Here is a 12,745-nt window from a genome sequence, read left to right as displayed (position 1 = left end):
ATAATCCAATCTTTGTGCTTTTATAGTCTTTGACCCGCCCTATTTCATCCCATTAAATTGTAAACTGTTCTGTAGAGCTGGTGCGCTCTCGACGCCCCGTCCTGTTCATAGAGAGGGTTAATTAAAGCATCGTCCCATCAGGAGCAGTGACAGCGTTTCCACAATGCCCACCTGACTTGAAGGGGAAAGATAGAATTTGGAGGCTTTGGACACTGACAAAGAAACAGGCTACATTCGACGCCAGAAAAAGGATATAACAATTGCAGAATGAAAGCCAACAAACAAGTTACCACCGTGAAGCAGAACGGGAACATGAACAGAAGGCCGAGTTATCCGGGCGACCAGCGGGTGAAGCATGCCAACTTAACCACAAAGATTTGGGTTAAAGTGGCGATGGCGATTGCTTATTTTCTATGCGTGTCAATAGCTGCCTTTATTCTGGCAATCTACTATGTGTTCTTTTGGAGTCCGGATCCTGGCAATAGCCCGGCATCTGACAATGTCACCATCCCGTCAGTAACCAACAACACAACGTGCCAGCCGAGGTTATGACTGCGTGAGATCGGTAGGCTATCCTCCGCGGTGATAGCCCGCGCAATGGTTGAGACTTTTTGGATCCGCTGTAGGACAGACACCTGGAGAGAACACCGGCACACGCAGCAACGGTGTACCGCGACAGAGGGGATAGCATGACATTATTTGAAGAAGGATATTGGGATTTTTGCAGCAGTCCGCTGAACTATTCAGGTTAGCCTATCGAGGAATCAAATTATAGAGTTTGACAACCGAAACACTTGTGATTGCCTGTAGCTTTTCGGATGCAGGGGGATGGACATTTAATCAGTTAACCCATCCACTCAGATTCTCTCTGTTACGTTCTAAACTGTCTTTACATGTCTATCGTAACTCCAGACAAATAGTTAATCCACAGTCACCTGAAACAAACCCCTATAGATGATCTGTTTTCTATTATGTGGCACTGTACCCCCCCCCCCCCCACCCATTGTACTATTTAAATAGGTGGTATAACAACGTGACTGTTTTTCATTATAGACATTTCGTTTGTAAGTACATAATAAACATTCACAATGTATGTTTGAATTTAATGATTCTCTGTGTGTAATATGATATTCTCAAACGACAGTCATTTAGAATCGGGCAGATCCCTCGTGAAACTGACTATCCTACCGATCCTCGATTTATATCATCTACAAAAAAGCTTCCAATACTCTACTCACATCTACAAGTCCATGCTGGGTAAAGCTCCGCCTTATCTCAGTTCACTGGTCACGATGGCAACACCCACCCGTAGCACGCGCTCCAGCAGCTGTATCTCACTGATCATCCCTAAAGCCAACACCTCATTTGGCCGCCTTTCCTTCCAGTTCTCTGCTGCCTGTGACTGGAACGAATTGCAAAAATCGCTGAAGTTGGAGACTTATCTCCCTCACCAACTTCAAACATCTGCTATCTGAGCAGCTAACCGATCGCTGTACATAGTCCATCGGTAAATAGCCCACCCAATTTACCTACCTCATCCCCATACTGTTTTTATTTATTTACTTTTCTGCTCTTTTGCACACTCTACCTGTACATGACCATCTGATCATTTATCACTCCAGTGTTAATCTGCTAAATTGTAATTATTCGCCTACCTGCTCATGCCTTTTGCACTCAATGTATATAGACTATTTTTTTCCTACTGTGTTATTGACTTGTTTATTGTTTACTCCATGTGTAACTCTGTCTGTTCACACTGCAATGCTTTATCTTGGCCAGGTCGCAGTTGTAAATGAGAACTTGTTCAACTAGCCTACCTGGTTAAATAAAGGTGGAGGAAAAAAAGCTGCGTCCTTTTGTTACTGTTCCATGGAGAACAGGCACAGGAATTGGCACACTACATCTGCCTCTGTATTTTAATGAGGCAAGTGTCTCCTACGATCCTACATGCTTCATTGTTCACAATATTAATGAAAGAGTGCAATTTGTCCTAAGGGCCCCCGGTGTTTGTAAACTCATCTTGATGTCCAATTTTCCTATGTGTGTATATCTTTCTTTGTTTAGACAAACCTCAGTTGGTATATTGCCAAGAGAAGTAAACACTTAGTAACCTACTATCCCACTGCTATCAAACATCACAATTATTGTTACAATTGAACAGTCGCTGTACCTCGCTATACTCTCTCCCTATGTCTCTGGGGCATATGGGCGAAGCGGGAGAGAGCTGCAACACTCCATTCAATAATTAAATTGCAGAGGAAGTTGTCAGGACCCGTTCCTTCTCCCAAGCTGCCTTGCTTCCATCTCCTCTCTCTGAGGCGAGACCAATGTATGACTCAACATGTCATGCTTTTTCAGCAGCTGTGATGTGATTGCTCCTATAAAAACCTTTTAAATTAACAACTTTATTTTACCAAACTTTTGAATAAGCAAGGTGGGGACAATCCTGAAAGAAGATGAGAGGTAAGAAGGGAACTGAGGCACCCATCTGAGCTGGATCAGACTCCTACAAGGCTGTCTCCAGACATGCCCCCTCAGCTTCCTGCAATCAGGATCAGCTCTATTGGAGTTCTGCCTTCTGGGTAGGGATATCAATATTAACCACACTGCTGTACTTGATATTAAACAGTACACTACAGCACTGATTTGAAAATGACATTGGTGCTCTACAATGCCATGGTAGCGCTGTGCCCCAATGTTCTCTCAGTACATCCACTGCAAACAAGATTGGACATGTTCCCTGTCTCCATAGCTGCTATTGTTTAATATTTCCACAATAAATGGTATCATTTCCTTAAAGTTCGTAGTTTCATTTTAGGGAATTCTCTTGATAACAATATCCACTCCGGATTCAAGACTGTTGGACCAATGGAAATTCAGTAAATTCAAGTCATTAGAAAGGTAGAATTGTCTTTTCTATCATTTTGTTATCAATTAATAGAAGAACAGCATCAATAATAATACACATAATTGCATTTGTTGTGCTCTAATAGAACACTGTAAATGATGTGTAAAACGTGTGAAGTCAAAATTTTCAACCATTTCCCGTTCAAAACAATATAAATGAGGGAGAAGATACCTATTTCACCACTAGGGGTCATTGTTATATAGAAAGTACGTGAACTATCATATGCCAGTCTTCTGTTCCTATCTAGAACCACAGTATCTGTTGTCCTTGGTGACCTTCCAAAAGTAATTATATACTAATACATCCAGTTGCAAATGGACATTAATATTGTATTTTGACGTAACGGAAGCACACAAGTAACATTGTATACAGTTGAATTCGGAAGTTTACATACACTTGGGTTGGTCATTAAAACTAATTTTTCAACCACAAATTTCTTGTTAAACTATAGTTTTGGCAAGTTGGTTAGGACATCTATGTTGTTCATGACACGCGTAATTTTTCCAACAATTGTTTACAGACAGATTATTACACTTATAATTCACTGTATCACAATTCCAGTGGGTCAGAAGTTTACAAACACTAAATGTGCCTTTAAACAGCTTGGAAAATTCCAGAAAATGTCATGGCTTTAGAAGCTTCTGATAGGCTAAATGACATTATTTGAGTCAATTGGAGGTGTAGCTGTGGATGTATTTCAAGGCCTATCTTCAAACTCAGTGCCTCTTTGCTTGACATCATGGGAAAATCAAAAGAAATCAGCCAAGACTTCAGAAAAGAAATTGCAGACCTCCACAAGTCTGGTTCATCCTTGGGAGCAATTTCTAAACGCCTGAAGGTACCACGTTTATCTGTACAAACAATAGTACGCAAGTATAAACGCCATGGGACCACGCAGCCGTCATACCGCTCAGGAAGGAGGCGCATTCTGTCTCCTAGAGATTAACGTAACTTGGTGTGAAAAGTGTAAATCAATCCCAGAACAACAGCAAAGGACATTGTGAAGGTGCTGGAGGAAACGGGTACAAAAGTATCTATATCCACAGTAAAACAAGTCCTATATCAACATAACCTTAAAGGCTGCTCAGCAAGGAAGAAGCCACTGCTCCAAAACCGCCATAAAAAAGCCAGACTATGGTTTGCAACTGCACATGGGGACAAAGATCGTACCTTTTGGAGAAATGTCCTCTGGTCTGATGTAACAAAAATAGAACTATTTGGCCATCGTTATGTTTGGAGGAAAAAGGGGGAGGCTTGCAAGCCGAAGTACACCATCCCAACCGTGAAGCATCATGTTTACATACACTTAGGTTGCATCAGGAAACTTAGTGGTTAGAGCGTTGGACTAGTAACTGAAAGGTTGCAAGATCGAAACCTCGAGCTGACAAGGTAAAAATCTGTCATTCTGCCCATGAACAAGGCAGTTAGCCCACTGTTCCCAGGCCGTCATTGAGAATAAGAATTTGTTCTTAACTGACTTGTCTAGTTAAAGGTAAAAAAAATATATATAATAATAATAATAATAATGTTGTGGGGGTGCTTTGCTGCAGGAGGGACTGGTGCACTTCTCGAAATAGATGGCGTCACGAGGTAGGAAAATTATGTGGATATATTGAAGCAACATCTCAAGACATCAGTCAGGAAGTTAATGCTTGGTTGCAAATGTGTCTTCCAAATGGACAATGACCCCAAGCCTACTTACAAAGTTGTGGCAAAATGGCTTAAGGACAACAAAGTCAAGGTACTGGAGTGGCCATCACATAGCCCTGACCTCAATCTTATGGAACATTTGTGGGCAGAACTGAAAAAGCATGTGTGAGCAAGGAGGCCAACAAACCTGACTCAGTTACACCAGCTCTGTCAGGAGGAATGGGTCAAAATTCACCCAACTTATTGTGGGAAGCTTGTGGAAGGCTACATGAAACGTTTACCCCAAGTTAAACAATTTAAAGGCAATGCTACCAAATACTAATTGAGTGTATGTAAACTTCTGACCCACTGGGAATGTGATGAAAGAATTAAAAGCCTAAATAAATCATTCTCTCTACTATTATTCTGACATTTCACATTCTTAAAATAAAGTGTTGATCCTAACTGACCTAAGACAGGGAATTTGTACTTGGATTAAATGTCAGGAATTGTGAAAAACTGAGTTTAAATGTATTTGGCTAAGATGTATGTAAACTTCCGACCAACTGTATTTGCTAATTTTCAGCCATCAATATTTTCTTGCTAGTTTTAATAATTCTAACATTCTGTAAAGTACAAAACTAGATATTATAGTAACACAACTCAAAAATTCAACATGGACAACTCACATTATCTTGTTGGCATTCCAAAATCTCTTAGTCTCAGACTGGCTGACAACAATTCACTCTATCTCGGTCTAAGTGTATTCCTCAGAAACAGTCTCTTCCAGATCAGTGTCAGACCCTTCCCTTTGGTAGTTCAACTCCGGGGATATGTGGCAGCGGAGTCCTCGGAACTGTCTCTATCTCATTAGGCAGCCTGCATCGTTTGACCCTGTTCTGTCTCCCATACCCTGTTTGTAGAGAACCATCTGTCATCCTACTCCCAACATATCCCTCCTCTAGAAAGCACCAGTTTTGGAGCACGGTGGCTGCAGATGCTTAAAAAATACATTATTTCACCTTTATTTAACCAGGTAGGCTAGTTGAGAACAAGTTCTCATTTACAACTGAGACCTGGCCAAGATAAAGCAAAGCAGTGCGACACAAACAACAACACAGAGTTACACATGGAATAAACAAGCGTACTGACTGACTGCGTGTATTGGTTCCTGACTTACCTGAAAAGTTGCATATTGTGGGGACTATTCGATGCTAGTGCAGTCCGCCACAGGATTTTTTTGTGCTGGTCGAGGGCAGTCGGGTCTGGAGTGAACCAAGGGCTATATCTGTTCTTAGTTCTATATTTTTTGAAAGGGGCATGCTTATTTAAGATGGTGAGGAAATTACTTTGAAAGAATGACCAGGCATCCTCGACTGATGGGATGAGGTCAATATCCTTCCAGGATACCTGGGCCAAGTCGATGAGAAAGGCATGCTCGCAGAAGTGTTTTAGGGAGTGTTTGACAGTGATGAGGGGTGGTTGTTTGACCGCGGACCCATAGCGGATGCAGGCAATGAGGCAGTGATCGCTGAGATCCCGATTGAAAACAACAGAGGTGAGTTTGGACGGCAAGTTGGTCAGGATAATATAGGATAATATCTATGAGGGTGCCCATGTTTACGGATTTAGGGTTGTACAAAAGTGGGTTCCTTGATAATTTGTGTGAGATTGAGCGCAACTATCTTAGATTTTAGGACTGCCAGGGTGTTAAGCATATCCCAGTTTAGGTCACCTAACAGAACAAACTCAGAAGATAAATGGGGGGTCTATAACAGGCCGCAACAGAGAGAGACTTATTTCTGGAGAGATTAATTTTTTTAAATTAGAAGCTCGAACTGTTTGGGCATAGACCTGGAAAGTATGGCAGAACTTTGCAGACTATCTCCGGAATAGATTGCAACTCCTCCCGCTTTGGTAGTTCTATCTTGACGGAAAATGTTGTAGTTGGGTATGGAAAGTTGGGTATCAATTTTGGTGGCCTTCCCAAGCCAGGATTCAGACACGGCAAGGACATCTGGGTTGGCGGAGTGTGCTAACAAACTTAGGTAGGAGGCTTCTGATGTTAACATGCATGAAACCAAGGCTTTTTTGGTTACAGAAGTCATCAAATGAGAGTGCCTGGGGACACGCAGGGCCTGGGTTAACCTCCGAATCACCCGAGGAACAGAGGAGGAGTAGGAGGAGGGTACGGCTAAAGGCTATCAAAACTGGTCGTCTGGTGCGTTGGGGACAGAGAATAAAAGGAGCAGATTTCTGGGAGTAGTAGAATAGATTCAGGGCATAATGTACAGACAGGGGTATGGTGGGGTGCGGGTACAGTGGAGGTAAACCAAGGCACTGAGTGATGATGAGAGAGGTAGCATGGATGCACAAGTTATGCTGGGTGAGGTCACCACATGTGTGGGAGATGGGACAAAGGAGGTGTCTGAGGCATGTTGAGTGGGACTAGGGGCTCCGCAATAAACTAAAACAATGATAACTATCCTTAACAACAGTATACAAGGCATATTGGCATTTGAGAGAGACATTAAGCGAGGCATAAAGCAATCACCGGTGTTGATTGGGAGAGCTAGCTAAGACAACAACGGGTAAGACAACAACAGCTAATCAGCTAAGACAACAACAACAGATAAATGTGTAGTGGGACTCCAAGACTGAGGTGGTGGAGGAAGACACATCTTGTAGAGGATTGTAGTTTTCTGAGTGTGGCTCTGGAGAGGTGTCAGTCAGAGGGATGTGAAGTCCAGGCCTAGCAGTGCTCAGCAGCAATCGTCTGGGTGTCATCCATTTCCAGCAGCTACCAGGGGGTTTGGTGGAGTTGACCTCTGTGGGAGGCTGGTCAATAGGTGAATGTGTCCTCTCTTCAGCCAGCTAGAGATTCACCTACTCCTGGGCATTTCCCCTGAGCCCTGTGGTGATTGGTAGGTTGAGAGTGGCAGACATACTCCCCTCTGGCTCCTGACTGGCAGAGCAGAGAGTTCTGGATGACCTGGTCAGTCAGTGGCTGGAGGAGGAGTGTGGACATAGCTGAACAAGTGGAGCAGTGGCCACAGCTCATTCTACTAACACACCTATCCCCAGGCTCCTCATCCAGGGAATAGGGGTTGCAAATCACATTGTCAACCAGGAGCAGGTCACCCACAGTGTTCTCACAGAGAAAGTAACCCATGTCTTTTGGTGGAGCGCTCAGTCTGGTCTAGAAAGAGCCATTACCTGACCCTTCAACATCTGCAGTCTCCATAAGGGGGCGGAGGTGGAACGGAGGTGGAACATAGAGACAACAAACTTTCTCTGCCAACCCTGTGCTCCAACTGCTGAGGGTCCATCTTCTGAGGGTTCTCTAGGCCCTTCTGGACCCCCTCTACCCCTCCCTGGAGATCCTCCAGTGAGTGACCATCATATTCCTCTTCCTCTCCCAGCAGCCATGTCTCTTCCCCCATAGACTTCTCCCCCATCCCCTCCTCCCCTTGCTCTTCAGATCTTTCACTAGGAACTTGACCACGGCACTGTGGCGACAGCGGGCAGCATAGGCGAGAGGCATCCTCATCTGGCTGTCTGAGCTGCCTGGGTGTGCCCCATGCAGGACCAGGAGGCGGACAGCATCCAAATGACCGCATTCACTGGCCAGACTGAGGGCGGTGCGACCTTTGTTGTCTCTACGTTCCGCCTCCGCCCCCTAGCAAGGAGCAGCCTCAGGAAATGGGTGTTATCTGCGGTCCGTGGGAGTTTTGCGGCACACATCATTGGGCCCTGTCGTCATCCCATGCTGTTCCTCTATGGTGGCATTTACCGCAGCCTCACCCAGTGCAGCTAGGATGAAGTGGGCCATCTGGACCTTCCCTTCTTCCATGGACTGGAGGAAGATTCCCACGCCAGATCGCTGTTTGATCAGACCACCTGGTGCATCCATGGGCATCATGTCAGCAGGTGTGCCAAGGTGTGAAGAAGAGCTCAACACATTCACTCTCTTTCCATCAACACTCACTATAACATCCCATAATGTGGATTGAGTGTGCATGGTCAGTCTGTATTGCAATGTGCCCAATAATTGTTAGGAATTTTTATGAATAATGACTAAACAATATCTACATTTTAAATAGAACTATAACTAATGAAACTTATACTCTGTTTTATTATATCTGATTAATAATATTAATTCATAAGGGAGGGATTGTGGAGCATGAAACAGGGGGTAATTAAATAAAATAAATACCATTCCAGCCAGGTTGGAGAGGACTGGAATTGTGGGTTTTTAAGTAAGCAAAAAGGGTCATTAACCTATGGTTGAAGCGACTCAACTTAGCTCTGGGATGTTTAGATAAGGCAGAGAGTGTTTTCCTGGGTTTTCCATTATCTGGAACTGTCTTCTAAATAGTGATGGATGAAGGTGAAGATTCCAGAAGTTAATCTAGATAAGTGTGTGTCTGGAGTGAGCAAGCTAGTGGGTTGGAATAAGCTTTTGAACTGTTCGGTTGATAGGGGGAAGGGCATTTTATAACCTATGACGTCATATTTTGTATATAAACTGTTGTTTGTGGTTTCAATGCAGCACGCTCAGAGAATAAATACTATTATCTAATTTTGATAAGACTGGTCTCTGTCTATTTTATGCAAATAGGAATCTTACAAATTCTTATAAAATAGACTGAGTGATTAAAATAATGTACAATTATAGGAACTATGAAATTCCAATGACAATAACACATTGATTTGATGGAAAGACCCCCCAGCTGTCAACACTCTCCATTACTGTCCCTCCCTCCCTCTCTCTCTCCTTCTCTCTCTTTGTTCTCTCAAATATTTGATGCCAATGAGCCTTTAACCTTTTTTTTAACCCATGTAGATATATTTTAATACCATCATCCTTTTGTGGTGCTGATGCTCATTCAGTTTATTGGAGGTGGTATGTTGCTATGGTGACACTAAAAGCACATGACAGGTAGGCTCTTTGTATTTTGGTAAGGGGAACGTGAGGGGGAGTTAAAGGGCTCACCTTCCATTATGTTGAGATGTAACATACCCAGGGCATTATATTGAGGTTTGTAGCATACCCTGGACAAAAAAACATGTTCAGTGGTAATTCTCGATTGATCATGGTTTGCCCATAGAGTTGCATTTACGGGGTTACCCAGAGCTGTATATTTAGATACATAAATGGCTCTGGGGCAACCATGCTGAACTTCCAGTCATTACCCTCCTTTTAGTGTTAAGCCAACTGTGATTTTGGCAAAGTTAATAGTGAACGGTTCCTGATGTCATATCAGTCAAATCAAATATATCAATAATTCAATCAATCAGTATGATTGTATTTGTTGCTACGGAGCTCGAGCTTGTAGTCGTAGCAGTTCCCCGGATGTAGTGTTACCACCAGCAGCCTCAACATGGCGACAAGAAAGTGATACTTCGTCTAATGCTACTGAATTTTGGACAGCTTATTTTATTAAGCGAATCAATAAACTATCGTAATTTAAGCGGTGCGCGAAGGAAATTTAAGGTAATTATGACACTAATAATTTATTTCATTCATTCAGCTGCGCCTACTGTTAGCTAGCTATCTATCTTAGCTAGCCAGCCCAAACTAAGTTAAGCTAGCTGGTTGCTACCATTACTAATAGCTAACAAGTGGCTAGCTAAAGTGAAATTGTTTGGATAGTTTGGCTAGTGAACAAAAAACGGACTTTTCTAGAATAAGAGTACCTTTATGTAATAAAGTAATTGATGATGGACCGGGAAACCCAGCTAACCCAGTGAAATGAGTCACAAGAGATAACGTTAGGCTACTCTTATTGTAAAAATATACAGCTACCATAACTAACGTTAGGCTACTTTTTATTGTAAAAATATAGCAGCTACTATAACGTTAGGTTACTCTTATTGTAAAAATGTACAGTTACTATAACTAGCTAGCAGCCAATCACAACCTCTAAGCTAGTTTAGTGAGATGACATATCCAACTGGTAAACTATCATTACCTTGGTTAAAGTTAGTTATAGTAATCCACTGCTATAGCTAGAAACCTTGCACCTCAAAGTACTATAGCTGTAATGCTGAGAAACAATGATTTTGTTAGCTACCTCTAACGATTCAAACACGCCCTAAAGTCTAGGGGAGCTAAGTGATGTGCGTTGTCTCTGCTGTAACGTTAGTGTAGTAGGACTGGGAGGAGCAATTACTTTGTTTGGAAAGTCGAGATTTGAGGTTCTAAACTTTGTTAGATGCAGTCTATTCTAGCTATTTGCTCTACTGAAGAATTCAGGCCTTGTATTATGGCCTTATTTAATGTCTTGTAAGAAGAACAGGTCTGCAGGTAGCCTAGGGGTTCAGAGCGTACGGTGAACAATCTGTCTGTGCCCTTGAGCAAGGCACTTAACCTTCATTGCTCCAGGGTCGCCATCAATAATGGCTGTTCCCTGGCCGTGACCCCATACCCAGCCGTTGTCTCAGTGGGATATGCAAAACAAATGTCTAATTCACACACAATACACATTTGTACATGTGACATAGGACAAATGTAAGCACTCACCTAATTATTATTTATCTGATCTATGAAATCCTGAGCTCTAGCCCTGTACCGATCCTGTGCAGGGGTTGTTATGTGGTCTGCCACTGCGAGGACGATCAGCTGTCCGTCCTGTCTCCCTGTAGCGCTGTCTTAGGCGTCTCACAGTACTGACATTGCAATTTATTACCCTGGCCACATCTGCAGTCCTCATGCCTCCGTGCAGCATGCCTAAGGCATGTTCACACAGATGAGCAGGGACCCTGGGCATCTTTCTTTTGCTGTTTTTCAGAGTATGTAGAAAGGCCTCTGTAGTGTCCTACGTTTTCATAACTGACCTTAATTGCCTACTGTCTGTAAGCTGTTAGTGTCATAACGACCGTTCCACAGGTGCATGTTCATTAATTGTTTATGGTTCATTGAACAAGCATGGGAAACAGTGTTTAAACCCTTTACAATGAAGATCTGTGAAGTTATTTGGATTTTTCCGAATTATCTTTGAAAGACAGGGTCCTGAAAAGGGGACTTTTCTTTTTTTGCTGAGTTTATATTCAAATGCCAGTATGCATTCTACAAATGGTGGAATAGGCTAAATATGATAACATAACAACTGATGGCATTAGCTAACCTTTGTAGCTAGCTAGCAAGCAACGCTAAAGCGATTGCAAACCGGTTAACATAACTCTTGCCAAACACCTTTTTTCCCCTTCTAAATAATAGCTGCCTGGGTAGCATTTATGATGCCAGCATACACATTCCTCACATATTACAATGAAAAGGTGCCTCTCAGAGACTTGTGGGAGGAGTGCTGATGATGTTGCCCACAGTACGTGCTTTCGGGAAGCCTGATTTGCGTCTAGACTGAGGAGAAATCTGCACACAATGCATACCTGACTACCTCCTGAAATGGTCAGCCGGATCTGAACACAATCAGACCACTTAGCGCCTTTTTGAGTCTATACCAGTCTTTTCAACGGGATCTTCATATTCTGATAGCAGAAGTTGCATGTAAGTGTCAAGTGGAGACACACCCCCCCCGTCTTTTTTTTTCCATCCTTACTTTTAGAGACTTAGCAGCTGATAAGTGTATAGTGCTGGTGTGACAGGGTGCAAGTAAGCAGGGTTGTGCAACATTCCTGGCATGTCTGAGTACTGATGAGGGTCACACAGACGGAACCCCTGCACTCTACCCACTCAAAGACCTACACTACACCCAGTCACCCCCAATACCTCAATCTGTAGCACCAAGCCATCTCTGTTTGTTAGGGATGGGTGTTCGAGATCAACAGACACAGTAATAAGCTGTAAGGGGTTTTGGAATAGTCATGACTAGTGTGCTCCACCACCTAGGCTATGTGTCAAATTATTAAGCTCTTCAGTTTTGTGCTGTTAGGACATTGACAGGGTATCTACACAGTGCCCAGAAACAGACTGGCAGTTTTAGTTTGTTCACTGACAACCGCTGTGATAGGTGGCTATTTATCAGAACCAACACGTTTCTGATAAGCATTTTTGTGTGGCATAGGCTAATTTTGCCCCATGAATTTGGAGAGTTTGGCAAGGAAGAGAATAAAATAGGAAGCAAACTCTAGGATGCCTGGCCTATGCTTTCGCTGGTGGTCAGTAGAAAAGCTGTTTTATTACTGCTCTGTGCTCTCAGATGTATTTTTTTGGTGATGGTTATTCAGAGAACTCCATGTCCAGAC

General features: G+C 43.0%; 1 protein-coding gene across 1 annotated transcript in view; it reads left to right on the top strand.

Annotated features, from left to right (window-relative positions):
- Positions 1 to 9,894: 9,894 nt before the first annotated feature.
- The window catches only part of LOC135552742 (serine/threonine-protein kinase PAK 4-like), a 34,905-nt gene continuing 32,054 nt past the window's right edge, over positions 9,895 to 12,745 (top strand). Inside the window, 1 exon segment of the mRNA XM_064984554.1 lies at positions 9,895 to 10,034. The gene's annotated coding sequence lies outside the window, so the exon portion shown is untranslated.

The sequence above is a fragment of the Oncorhynchus masou genome, chromosome 13 (genome assembly GCF_036934945.1).
Source record: "Oncorhynchus masou masou isolate Uvic2021 chromosome 13, UVic_Omas_1.1, whole genome shotgun sequence".
Lineage (NCBI taxonomy): Eukaryota > Metazoa > Chordata > Actinopteri > Salmoniformes > Salmonidae > Oncorhynchus > Oncorhynchus masou.
This window is presented reverse-complemented; position numbering and strand designations above follow the sequence as displayed.